This window comes from Pithys albifrons, chromosome 9 (genome assembly GCF_047495875.1).
Source record: "Pithys albifrons albifrons isolate INPA30051 chromosome 9, PitAlb_v1, whole genome shotgun sequence".
Lineage (NCBI taxonomy): Eukaryota > Metazoa > Chordata > Aves > Passeriformes > Thamnophilidae > Pithys > Pithys albifrons.
The window spans coordinates 30,382,569-30,396,690 of NC_092466.1; the positions used below are offsets into that span (position 1 = coordinate 30,382,569).

General features: G+C 41.9%; 1 protein-coding gene across 1 annotated transcript in view; it reads left to right on the forward strand.

Annotated features, from left to right (window-relative positions):
- The first annotated feature begins 2,521 nt into the window (after positions 1 to 2,521).
- The window catches only part of PHYHIPL (phytanoyl-CoA 2-hydroxylase interacting protein like), a 57,841-nt gene continuing 46,240 nt past the window's right edge, over positions 2,522 to 14,122 (forward strand). Inside the window, exon 1 of the mRNA XM_071563170.1 lies at positions 2,522 to 2,625. The gene's annotated coding sequence lies outside the window, so the exon portion shown is untranslated. The remainder of the gene's footprint in view (positions 2,626 to 14,122) is intronic.

The window sequence follows — 14,122 nt, forward strand, 5'->3', positions numbered from 1 at the left end:
CTTATAATGGAGAGCTTTAAATAAATGGGGTCTAAACTATTCTTACAGTTTCTAGTGCTTTTTATACTGTCTAAACATGCTGTGTACACTGTTCTTTGACTCTGCTGTGTTCCTGGAGGGGAATGAATCAGAATATTCTGAATGCCTTATGTAACGTATTTAGAGAACCTTTTTTTTCGTATCTTTGTTTGAATTTCTTGGACGGAATTAATTAATGGCAAAGTATAAAGGCCAACTTTGAAATCCCAGCTGACTTATACACTAGAGCTCAATTTGTATTCTACATCAAGGAAATGTTTGGATTTGAAAGAAGGACACCATTATCAAAAAGATTTCTGTTCATCAGAGTTCCATCTCTTTGCCACAGAAGTGCAGTTTTAACATTTGAGTAACTCGAAGGGAAATTGATTTTTTGATCAGAGTACATATTTAATTTCTTATTAAAATTAAATGCAGAACAGGAAATAGTAACTGAATTGGGATAGGGAAAAATTTATAATGGTTGGTGTTGTTTAAAACAATATTAATTTCAGGTGAATGGTAGAGAGAATAAAATCTGTAGCCCTCACTTCTATAGTCCAGTGGAAGTCTGGTGGGGTAACAGCTTTTAGCAAAGAGAAAGATTGTTTTTCTTTTCATATTCACATTTGCATTTGTAACTATATTTCTTTGTACAGTAGTACACTACTGCAGGAATTTGTAAGGAGTAGTTTCTCAGTAGGTGTAAATTTTTCTTGCTTCATTGAAGGCAGTGCAATAATTTACAGGAGTTTCCCGAGAGTCTGATCAGCTGATCACTGCAGCACTGGGGAAGTCGGTGGGAGAATCCTGGTTTTGTCTCTGTGGAAAAGGGGCTATTCATGAAGTGCCATGTTCAGATTCACAGACAACTAAAGCAGTAGCTGACAGTGTGTGACTGTGTGCACTTCACCCCTGTGCCTGCTCCGACATGGGATGGGCAAAGGAGAGCAGATGGAGGTCCTGCTTGCACACCTACGCCCTCTTAGATCCCAGGTTCTACATCCAGGGAGGGCTTTCCTTGGAGGCAAAGCAGCTCTGCCTAAGTGCTAAGAGAGGAAAGGAGAAAACATGGTTTGGGGCTGCAACTTGTACACCAGCTTCTGTTAAAGGTGCTGGAATTCCCACAGAGTTCAGTGTAGGAGCAACATCAGCTCTTGGTCTGTAGGCAACGTGGCCTGGGGGAAGTCACACCCCCAGTGTTTGTGGCAGACTAGACCAGTGCCTGTGTTGGAGCTGCAGGAGGCAGAACACTCAATAAGGAAGGCCATGAGGTTTCAAGTTCATGCGTTAAGTTTAGGAAGTACAGGGACAATTTTTCCAGTCCAGAGATCTCAATGCTTAGAGAACCAACCTTGATTTTTATTGATCTCTTTCTTATGTTCTCAGACCTTGAAGTTCGTGTGGTCACGCAAATCGGGGCAAAGTCAGTGTGATGGCCCAGTAACTCCTACACAGTGCCTGGCAGTAGGGTATTAAAACATTTAGGTAGACAAATGATCTTGTTTTTATGTTTTCCAGGAGTATTCTCTCTGTCCAAAAGAAATTGGACAGGAGGGACTAGAGCCTTGATAACATCTTTTATCTTCTAAATATTTTTAGTGTGGAGAAAGTGTTGGTTGAGATGGTCTTTTCTGGTTTTAAATAATTTTGCTCCTCACACTAGCAACTGTCTATTTTTCTCCTCAAATATTACATATTTTCTACCTCATTTATTTATCTCTGTGGCATCTTGGTGTGGTCTTGAGAAATGTCCAGCCTGTATCTTTGGAAACAGTGGAACATTAAAGCCAATTTTGTAGCTTCATGCTCTGAATGAGAATATTTATTGTAATCCCATCATATTACCTTGTCCTATTTCTCTGATACCAGCAAACTTCCACATTCCTACAAGAAGCAGGGAATTAGGACTGAACAGTAGTGGGTGTACAGAAAATGGCCCGGCTCCTGTGGCCTATTTGACACTGGGCAATCGTGGATTTCCTCCAGAGCTGTTGAGAGTGCTGTGGACAAGCCTGTGTTTATACTCCTGCAGTACAATGTGAGCAGTGGCACAGAAACACTGCTGAGCTGCTGCCAAAGGGCCACACAAAGGCAGCCAGATCATGTCCCGGCAATGCAAATGCGATGACAGCGGCAGCAGGGCAGTCTGGTTGTGCAGCCACCTCCTCCTCTGCCTTGCTCACCCTCCCCAGTTCTGGTGCTGGGAGAGCACATTACTGAGGGGGAGGTCACCAGGAGCACTGGCTGCAAAGGGGTTTTGGTGGGCACGCTACCTTCAGAACTCCAAGCTCATGCCCATCTGACTTTGGGATGGGAGTAGTCCTATCCCAGGACTCCTACTGACCCTGCACTTCAGGTGTCTGTGGAGTCTGGCTGGTGGCCAGAGTGGGCAGGACTGTTCCCTTATGAGGTCCCAGTACAACTTTCAACAAAACCTCTCTTCTCTGTGCCTGAATGAGGGGACTGGCAGGAGCCGGGGGAGGAGCACCAGGCGGGCAGTGCAGAGCCCTCGGTGAGGGGAAGGGCCCACGGAGAAGCTCCATCTCCAGCGGGACCGAGGGTGGCTCCTCAAGCAAGGATCCCATCAGGCATCCTGAGCACGAGGTACAGCACTCCTGGGGCAGAGGGAGACTGGAAACAGGGCAAAGAGGGAACTAGAAAAGAGCTGGGAGAGGAAGGGGGTAAAGAGAGCAGAGAAACAAGGATGGAGGGGCTTAGAAGAACATTATCCATTGCCTGCAGGAGAAATAGGATTCAATGAGAGGCTCAGATAGGCAGAAAGTAGGAAGTATTAATGCTATGGGGAGCAGAAGGAGAATTCACTGTACAATCAAGCCATTGCTTGATGCACTCCTGAGTGTGCAATGACTGAGGAGTTTCAGTGGGAATATCCACATTATGCAGACAAATCTGACATGCATTTTTCTTAAATTTTTACTTTGCTTCCATTTTTTTGTCTGGTTCACACATGTCTCCAGAATTTATAAACATGCAATTGAATTGTTCTACATTGCTAATCTTCTCTTAAGCCACGAAGTTGGAAAACTGCCTAAAAAGTACTTTCAAAACCAGAATTTTCCTTCCTGAAATCTGCAAATAAGGGATTCACTGCATCTCAGTCCATCAGGTTTCCCATCTGTTCATAAGGATATGGCTACTTCCATGAAATCAATACTGTGCAAAATTTATTTTTGGAGGAGAGGAGTACGTGTATGTGGTTTGGGAATACGATGTAAGAGATGGTGCCCTCTTCTGAAGGGATGGCTAGACCTGCTCTTTAGCATGTGACAAAGCTCAGATATGGTTTGTTTTGAATGCCTTTGGCCAGATGCTCAAGGATAAAGGTTTACTTGTTTGTTTGTTGCTTGTTTTCTGAGTGGAGTTTTATTTATTTATATTTGTACAAAATGCTCTATTCTACTGAGTGGGATGTCAGACTATTTCTGTTGGTACTTATTGGAAGAAATAGGTGCTTTTCCTGTCCAGCTGCAGTGGTTCTGCTTCAGGTCCCCTTAGGATTGTAAGCTCCACCAGAGTAGTGGCTCACTAAAAAAAAAAAACATTCTGTGACTTTATGAATTTCATGCATATCACCTTCCATTTTCATGAATCACACATGAATCAGGGTGCTTGGATTTACTGATTTTTTTTCATTGCAATTCCTATTAGAAAGTTAGTTATGTAGGGTATTAAGTTCCAGTTGTCCTTATTTTGATACAAGATTATTTACTCCTTGATTAAGAAAACTTGCCCGAATTACCACTGTGTGTGTCACGGCAGGGTACTTTCTATACAAAATGTAGCTTTACAGTATTTCCCTTTAATGCTTTACAGTACTTCCCTGCTGACATTTCTTCTGAGACTTGTTTGGTATGTGGAAGACACCCTGAAGACATTCCCAAGCTGGCAGTACAGCCGTGGCTTAAGTCTTATCCTGTCATTATCAAACACTCAAACCACACAGCACTGGACACAGGACACACCTCCACCCACAGACTGGCTGCAGGCCAGGCCCAACTCCCTCGGTAGTACCTGCTCGAAAAGAGAAGCCAGAGCTGGAAGCAGCAGGTGCAGGGATGGATCTCAGCCTTCTCTGAGAACGTGTGAGCACACAGTCAGGCTCAGGGGTCTCTCCCATTCCTCGGGACACTGGGAACACCATGGGAGAGAACAAGTAGCAGATTCATCCTGCAATTTCTTTGCTGTTCAGCCAGTCTGGTGATGGCAACATGAGACTCTACTTTCACCTCAGTGGTAAATCCAGTTGAGGCAGCCTTACAATGCAGCCTTGGTCTCCTGCTGGAAGGGAAGTGGTGACTCTGCAGAGTGGTTGTGTTCCCTACTCTGTCCTCCCTGGCTCTGGCCCATCCCCATGAGCTCTTCACTCCTCTCGGGTGATGGACTGACCTCACACTGGCAGGGAAAAGTTACACTCACCTCTGCCTGAGCTGTTTTTGGCTGCCTGCTGCAAAAATCAGCCTGCTCATGTCTCACCTTCCAGAGCAGCATTTCAAGATCATAATCCTCATTCAGAGGGTGCAATTTTAAGTTTTAAATTTTGCTGTGGAGGATGATGCTCTTTGATATTTCTGTCAAGCTTTTAGGCTTAAGATGTAGGGTGGAGAAAGTTTCTACTGGGTATTTTCATGCTTATGCCAATAAGAATGAAGTAAATAACTATATTAATGAGGCTTATTGGAAGTATTTTATTAGAGAATGTAAAAGTCATTAGTTTTTCAGTAAGAAAATGTAAATGATCCTTCTTATATTTGCATTGGAAACTATAAAACAATTTCTATACATGCAAGAGCATTTTTGTCCACCATAGTAGCCAAAGCACTTTAGTAAGTCACTTTAGTTTGAAATATCTCTGTCACTTAGGACTGTCATTTTTCCCTCCACCACCTCACATCCCCAAATTCTTTCATAAAAGACTATATGTTTTTGTGAATGTAAAACTGAAAGCACAGGGAATGTTCTGTGGGTAGAATCCTCATTTTGGCAGCTGACTGGAGAGTGAATAGACACCCCTAGTACTGAATGGAAAATTACCTAATTTTTTTAGCTGGTTTGACTAGTGCTTTGATAGGATCTGTTGTGGCATTTGCTTAAGAACTCCCCAGTGTTAAAAAGTGTGCTTACTCTGTGGGTCCTGCACGTGCCAGCAGCAAGATGTTGGTGGACACTGCAGAAAGACATAAAAATGAGGAATTGATTAACTCAGGGCATTTTCATAGGTCTTAAAAATAATCAGTGATTTGCATCACCTTATTAAGTCCAGTGTGCTCATTTTGAATGAAATAGACTAACAGATCAAGTTAAGTGTTGTAGTAAATATTTCAAGTTTGCTCCAGTTCTGTTAGCTGCTATTTGCATCCATAAATCAAGCTTTTTGAAGTTTCACAGACAAAATTTCTTGAAAATCTCTGTGGGTTTGGCTCTTTAGAATGATGATGTTTCAGCTGGTGATGTCATGATAAATTTTTATTATACAGAACTTTCTTCTAAGGGAATGGCATAAGTATAGGGCTATGGGAGCCGCTCAAAATCAGTGGTTGTGTAAGGATAACACTCAGAAGAGTAGGAGTGCTGGTCTGAGGTAGGGAAAGGAAGCTCTTTGCAGAAGGTGGAGAAAGGAGTAGGCACACTGTTCACAGAGAGGTGCATCATGGCCAAAGAAAAACAGAACACGACTAGATGACACCAGACTTTTATTCCCAATTAAAATAATATAGTGAATTGTTATGTAAGGATTATAGAAAATCCACAGGAGGTAATGTCATGGCTAGAAATAGTCACAGAAACATACCCCTCTGAGGTCTAGTGCCAATTTTTACCTACAATATCATTTTTGTTGTTTAATTCCAATAGTTATGAAATGTATGAAATTCATGTGGAACAGAAATAATATCCTTGGTGTTAAAAGAATAATTATAACATTCTTCTAATTTCTAGCAGCAACAACAAAACCAGGAAAAGCTGGAAATAACTGAAGTGTTTCCCTTTTGTGGATGTGCACATAAATAGCACACGAAGTCCAAGTCACACAGTAACAATCATCAGGTGCACTGGACATCAGCAGGTTTGACTGTTTTGCCTTAAGGACTGACTCAGCTGAGAAAAAGGGCCATGTTGGGCACCACACTGTTTTTCTCTGGACAATTCAATGTGTGAATTATTTCACTATTATTTCACTGTTCCCCTATGCTCTAGATTTCAAGAAAGCAATTTTATGTATAGAGTATTTAAGCACCCATTAAGACCTGCTCAGATTTGCTGGGATTGCACATAAATTCCTGCCGTGGATGCAGAGAATACTCAGCTTCTCCCTCTAAAAGGCTAGTCGTGTCTTCACATATGAGGACACATTTATTGAGTGCAATGATAACAGCTACCATATTGCTGTACTCCCACACTGACGCAAATGTTGGCAAAAGCTACTGTGCCAGCTGCCCACTTCACACACTCTAGTGGCACCTTTTCTCTTCCTCACATCCATAAATTGCCATTATCATGCAATTAATGCTCAAACATTGATGGGTTTTTTCTGACTTACATATTTATCAGAAAATAAAAGATGAAGCTGGATATACAGAAGTCTATAAAATCAGACCAAGCCCAGCAGTTAAGACTTGTTCAATGCCAGAAAATACCCTGGAGTCTTCTGGGAGAATATTATTATAGAGAATCAAGGATTAGTGTAGAGATTGAGAAGATTAAACCTTAATTAAAATGAGCACTTGTATACAGTACATACAGCAGACAACTATTCTTTTAGCTGTAGGGGAGCAGAAGGTTTCCTGCAGTTACACAGGTCATACATCCCCTCCTTCCCAAGGAACAGGGTCCTGCAGTGGCTGCTGGAGGACAAATTGTTTAAGTCAGTACAGAAACACACAGCTATGGAGACTCAGCAACAAGATTAGGTGACTTCCATAATCAGCATTTATGTCTAAACTGTGCACAAGGGTTTTGCCCTTCTGTTCATGGGCTGTGCTGCTGCAGCCCATAATGGTGTGTTCACTATCAAGACAAAGTTTGGGAGCTGTATTTCCCACTTGAGTGCATAGAACTGTGGTGATAATCATTTCTGCTGAGTTTCCATCTTTAGAAGTATTTATTTCAGATCTAAGATATTCTTTGCCTGCTGGCTCCAAAATAGGCTGCAAGGGCATTTTCAAGACTTGATTTTGTGTCCCTTTTTACTTATAAATATGCTGGCATAATTTTCTAATGAAGTTACCTTTCTCACATTTAAAAACCAAATAAATCAACCTAATTTGGTGTATATCATTTCTATGATTGCATAATAATTTTTCTCCGTTCGTGAGGGATTTTATACTCTGTGATGAACAAAAAGCATGTAAAGATCATACTTTCATTTCTTGATCATAGAAACATGAAGAAAAACCTGCAACTCTTTATAAGTACATCCTTTCAGAACTCCGTGGTCACTTCAAGTATTATGAAATAAAAACACAGAACGTAAAAATATATCTAAATGATGCGCCGTGCCAACACTTTTCCAAAATGCTGCTAGTGCTGTTCTTCTCTGGAGTTTGGGTACTAAATCAAGAGGGATTCGCTGTTTGAATACTTTAAAACTCCTGATATTGTAATCCACTGTTATCCAATATTTTACTATTCTCAGTGGGACATTTAGCAGAGAGATGAAACCTGAGTAAACCATCATTAATGTTTTCAGCATTTCTTGTTGCATATTCACAACTGCCTGGAACAATTTACTCTCAAGTGGGAAACTGAAGGGTCTCTACATTGTGAAGGTGTTTGCCAGTGTCCCCTTCTGACCTAGTCTGTGCTTTGGGGTAATGTTATTTTTGGGACATGTTTGATAGCTTAGAAGCAAAGTCTAGAAATAGACATCCACATGAACATCTCTTAAAGCATCAGGGTTCCTCCTAAGGAGACTCAGAGAACTTCATTCCTTTACTTTATTCAGGGTTTGCTGCATTTAAAGCATTACTCCAGATCATTGCCAAATTATTTGTTTATATTTTCAAGGTGTTTTAGTTTGAAAATACTTGAAATACTGTCATAAGAGGTATAAAGTAAGTGTCCTACTCTAAATTAGTTAATTATTAATTTTAATGATTATTATTAATAATAATTTAAATAAACTGTTAAAATACAGTGCCATCAAGTTCTAGGTCTCTGCAGAATGTTATCCTGTGAAAATCCTTCTCTCCTGGTCCACTGAGGCTCTTTGGGCCGAGTCCTTGTGTTGAAGTCAGTGAAGTTCCTTCTTGGTATCACTCTGGGAAGAAAGAACATAATCTCTATCTTAGAAAGCTTCATAAGAGGTTTCATCCTTACAGTTTTCCTTACCCTCTATTCCTTACTTGGAAAATACATAGGTGTTATATATAAATAAACAATAATGACATCATATATGCTGTGTTATTCAGTCAGCAAATTAAAAGGCAACTTGGCTAAAGAGGGTTGAGAGGAGGAGGAGGAGGAAAAACAACAACTTCAGTGCAAAAGAAAAAGCAAAGTTTTTGCAGAAGCACAGAAAAGATGTTGCCTCAGAATTCTAATAAGCAGCGTTAGTGACTTTTAAAATAACAATATCTGCTGAGGCACGTACAGAGGAGCACTAAGAAAGCTCCTTTGTCTGGTGACCACCAAAGGATGCTGCTCTGCAGTCACTGCCTCCAACACAGACAGCTCAGCCACACTGAAGGTCCCTCCTACAGGCAATCAATCACATATGGAATAGAGCAGTTATAAATAAGCTCTGCCGTTCATATACATCCAGTTATTTTTGCAACTAAGCTCTATTTGTGTCCAAAAGAAATATTTGGATGACTGAATGTCTCCCTCCTAGGAGTGGAGGAAAAAAGAGTGCACATTGTCAGCACAGGTCAAGAAATAAGTGAAACTCAGAAGTGCATGCCTGGATGCATTTTGTCTTCAGAATCAGACCGGGGACACCCTGTGCAACCTTTGGAAAGATGTTGGAGCCTTAGGCTTAAGTACCCAATGTCACAGTAAATGAAGAGATCCAGACAGCCACTTTACTGCTTAGGATTAAAAACAACACACCCAGTGGAAGGAGGAGGAGCACTCAGAACATTATGAAAATTGTAGATATAGTTTATAGAAAATCTTGAATAGAAAAGATACCTTCAAGCAGAAAGTCAGCTTCTTCAGATCCCCCTGGCTCTGTGTTTCTCAGTGTGATGACAGCAAAATGATTTAAAAACATGGGGCAGTTTGGTTGGGGGTTTGGGGGTGTGGGGATTGTGTGTTTGTGGGTTTTTTTTTTTGTTTCTGGGGGTTTTTTTGCTGTCAGTATCTGCCCCACAAAGAACACTTGTTTTAGAAATTCCAGTCATGTACCTGCACATTGTGGGTTACCAGAATGTGGTCTCCAGAACTGCCTCGAGGAGTCTGTCTAAAGTGTGATGAACTCGGTGGCAGCTGTAGCACCAGTGAGAGACACAAACAGATTCATTCACTTGGTGGGCACAGAGCAGGAGACCTGCAGCTGGTGTGTGCAGCAACAGCACAGAGCAAGAGGCACAGAACTCAGTGGGGCTCATGTCTCCAGCCACTGTAGTCACAGGTCTGCTCACATTTAGGAATTCAGTAATAAATATGGGAAAGTCTCATTTTCTTAATTAACTGTATCTAGAGATGATCAGTATGTTATTGCTGGGTTTCCCCCATGAAGCAAGAACATGCAATACATCTACCCCTAATCTTGGGGTTTTCCTCCTTACTCTCTTTCTGGACATTCTGCCAGAGTCATTCTGCAGGGCTTAAGGGAAGATGGATGCATCTATGCTGTTTGGATTTATTATGCCTGTGATTTTTCATTGTAATGCCAGTTTGGCCTTGATCTTACTGCCAAGAAAATGTACATCATTTTGCATTTTAAGGAAAAAAGTACAAACAGAAAAAATTTGACAAGTTTTTGATAAAATATGCATGTTTAGGCTGTGTTTTCCATTTGAGAGGCTGATGAAGACCAGCAGGAAAAACAGTTTAATATTAACTAATTTCAGAATCACAGCTTTTTGAATAGGACCAAAAACCCCCAGATATAAGCCCATTTGTTTATAACTAGTGTAGCAACAGGGCAGAGGTGAAACTTCCTTAGTTGTTTGCCTTTTACGAATTCAGTCTTTATCAATGCATTATTCCAAATCCTTCACTGAATAATCTGCATAATGATTTCAGTTTCTGTGAGTCTCATCACCAGCATATTTGTTCATTAGAATGTCTATGAAGGACAAACATAGCTGAACTGAATTCATTAAAAACTTTGAGCAAATGCTGGTGGGTTTTTTCCCCAGTATTTTCTCAGCTCTCTTAAGAGCTGATACAAATCTCACCTAAATGCAGTGAAAAGCCTCCATCACTTACTGAGTTTTGTCACTCTATGAGCCCTCTGTGCTTCAGAAGTAAAGACAGAATGAACCATCTCCTGATTTTCACCTTTCTTCTGTAGGTATGAAAATTCTCACATTACTACAAACAGCCTCCACCCATGAACATTGTTCATCTCTCTGGCATGCTCAGGTCCTGAGTGTGTTGGCTTTTTGCCATTTTCTCTGAGCACAATGTTCCCAAAGCTTGCAGTGTGACACGTGATACAGCAAAGAAAGATAAGGAAAGGAACAGAGCAGACAGGAATCGATATGAATGAAAAGGACAAAAGAGCCTCTCAGCATTTTCCATCCATTCTGCTACTTTTGCTTCTATTCCCTTCCTTACTCTTTTTTTTTTTCATTCTGCCCTCTCAAGATTTTAAGCATTTAAAGTCAGTCCCTCTGTCTTTACTATGAGCAGAAGTTATGAGGAATGAGCAACAGGAGCAACAAGCAGAACACTTAAGCAGAAGCTGCTGATGGAGCACATGAGGAGCTTGAATGAAGCAGCACAGCCCAGAATCATAAATCATCATGCAAAAACTGTCTAACCACCTGTGTCACTATGAGGTAGCTGGTGAGGAAGAACAACATGTTTTTCCTCAACCTAAACCTACACGAGGAGGAACTCATTTGCAGTCTCTAAGCTCCAGTTCTTGAAGCTTTTTGTTCAGCTATTTTTTACTTTTACTTAGGATTAAAATTTATTTGCTTAGTTACCTCCCGTTTCATTCACTGAACATCTGGTTAGTGAATACCAGGTAGTGAATTATCACACAAGATTCTGTGATGAGGTGCAACTCTTATTTAAATGTTTCTTGTGTAGATCTATAAGAGAGTTAATTTTATATCTATTGGCTTTTTATCAGCTTTGGATAGTCAGAAAAGACTTTCAGGATGGCAACACTTGAGTTGAGTTCCAGATCCACTGCTGTTTGGATGTTCAAATTCTGCACTTCACGTGATTTCTTTCTCAGTCTTATGTAAGAACATTACATAAGAGAAGAACTGTAATCTCCAAAATCATTTCCCATATTAAATAGCAACTCCCATCAATGGATCTTTATCAGCTGCCTGGAGCAGAAAGGAGACACGTGGCTGTACATTTGGAAACTGGTCATTCACAGTGCTCATCAATGTTTGCTGCCAGTCATGGGCAGATGTCATCACCAGTCATTACACAGCTCTGAAAATAGAATCAAACTTGACCTGGACAGGTCCTCAAACAATTGACAAACTGCCTCTGAATGATGCAAATGTGTGGAGTCCATTCTCTGCACCACCCTGCTGTTGCTGAGGGATCATGTGGACCCAGTGCTTGGGCAGCGTGGGGAGGGGGTGCTCAGAATGTACAAGATGAATCTCTTGACCCCTAACAGTTATGGTTTCTCTTGATATCCCTGGTCTGTCCTCATGGAGAGGAGCATCACCACCATGTGCCTGCTGATCCCTGTGGCAGTGCTGTGCTGCCTCAGAAATGGCAGGTTTTATTTGCCCCTTGTTCTCCTTTTAGCCTTTTCCCTCAGGCTGAGAACACCTCTGCCACATGTGTGGTTCTTTGGCTGTCTCAGGCATTGTGTGGTGCCCTGGGAAGGGAAGAAACAGCCCCAGAGTGCAGAGGGGGTTCCTGTGTTCCATCTTGCCCTCTTTTCCACTCTGTGTGAGCTCTGCATCAAGAGCTGGCATTGTAGCACACACTCCTTCAGGTGCTGTGTTGTGTGGAAGGGGAAAGGCTGCCATGGTCTCATATTCATACATTTTCCTAAATCTGGCTCGCTCTGCTTAGGTCCCACTGGCGAATAAAGAGGACAGGGGAGGTTTCCTTGCCCCTTCCTTCCCTGCCCTCACAGGAGGCTTGGAGGAACACTGCCTTCTCCTTTTCTTTGAGAAGTGCTGGCGAGCACAGGCTGTTACAGTCCACCACATACAGTCCTTGGCACCAGGAGTGGTCAGCTGCTCCCGTGCTCCTGTTTGCTTGCTGGCGTGTGGCAGAGGGCATGAGAGAAAGTCAAGCAATGCTACGCTTCTGAAATGAGACACGGCAAGTGCTGGGTGCCCGCAGCTCCCGCCAGCCTGCCAGCACTTGTCTGCTTGTTAGTTAGCAGGTAGAACATTACAAGTGACTTGCACTCTGTTGCTCCCCTGTGCAAGCCCCTCTGATCTCCAGCAGGCCTGCAAGACATGATCTAAGGCAGTGAGAAATCTGTTGCCTTATTGGAAGTGTACAGTGTGGTAATGTTATCTTTGAAATGGCTAACAACACTGCTAAATGTAATGACAGGCTAAAAAATCATTTTCAAGATGTCTCTCCCAGAATGAGAATGTGTCAGAAATAGCCTCCAGCCCTCTCCCTGTGGAAGCAGGGGGAGATCCCCTTGCTATTTACTTCTCCTCCTTTACAGTCTCTGGGATGGGCTTTTCTGTTTGTCCACTGTCCCAAAACAAGGAGGACATGACAGAAATAATCTTTTGGTAACAGAAATGACTGAATCAAAGTTGTTATGAGCTACAAAGTGGAACACACTGTTAGGCTTCATCTGTGCAGGGAGTGATCTCTTTATTTAGCAGCAGTTGCAGCAACAGAAATTCTTCTCACTACAGGCTTTGTTTTTATGTTTTTTTCAAACATTCTCCCTTTTGGTTTTTCTCGAAGTTGTGACATGAGATCAGGAAAGCTTAAGAGCTTAAGTGACTTCTTAGTGTACCATCATTTCAAGATGAATAAGCATTCATGAAGACAGCCTGTGGGAAGCGAATTGATGTACTGTTTGAATGCCCTGACTTTATAATTCATACAAAACTCTCTCTGCAGGACTGTGCCCAGTGCCGAAAACTTTGCCCTAGGGTTCAGATGGATCAAGCAGTAATAAGACTCCATGGCTAGCTGAGGGGGAGGAAGAGGGGAAAACAATTTAAAAGCAGTGAAAGGAGATAGCCACGATCATTGTTGTAGCAAAGCTTTTGCTCCCACAGCCTGTGGAAGCACCACACAATAGGCTGGAGAACTGACCCTGCTCTCAGTTGCCTGCCTGTGGGATTGCAACCTCTGTTTGGGAACAGCTGACTCAAGCAGAGGCAGCTGCCTGCTCTGCTCAGCTGTGTTTGGAGATGAGCAATTTTCTGGTGAGGTCACAGAGAGTTTGACAGTAAAAGGAGTTCAGACCACCATCCCTAGAGAGGGTGGAGAAACCGAAAATGAGAAAACAGGGACATGACTATATGTTCTCTCTAAAGTTGGCTGCATGATCTATTGCAATATGGATGTATTTGTTGATAAAGTGTTTTTCACAGCAAGACACAGGAAGAAGGTTTGAATTCACAGTTTGCATAATATTTCCATTTAGACAGTGCTGTCAGGCAGTCATTTTAATGAGTGCTGAAACTCTCAAATTGACTGTAGTCTAATTCCACTGCTTGCTTTCATTTCTTTATTGACACTCTGGTCACCTGTTGGTATTTGCCTTCTGCAATCAAACAGCCACATGTGGGGAGTGAACACCTTTGTCCAAACTTCTGCTATTTCATAGTGCTCACTGAGAGCAGCTGTCCTCGAGGGTGCTCCATGGCATGGTTTCAACTGCAGAAGCACTGCACTAAAATAAAACTAAGACCCAGAGAGCTTGTTTTTCCCCATGTTAGCCATCATGATCACTGGGTTTTTTTGGGGGTTTGGGGTTTTTTGTTTGTTTGTTTGGGGTTTTTTT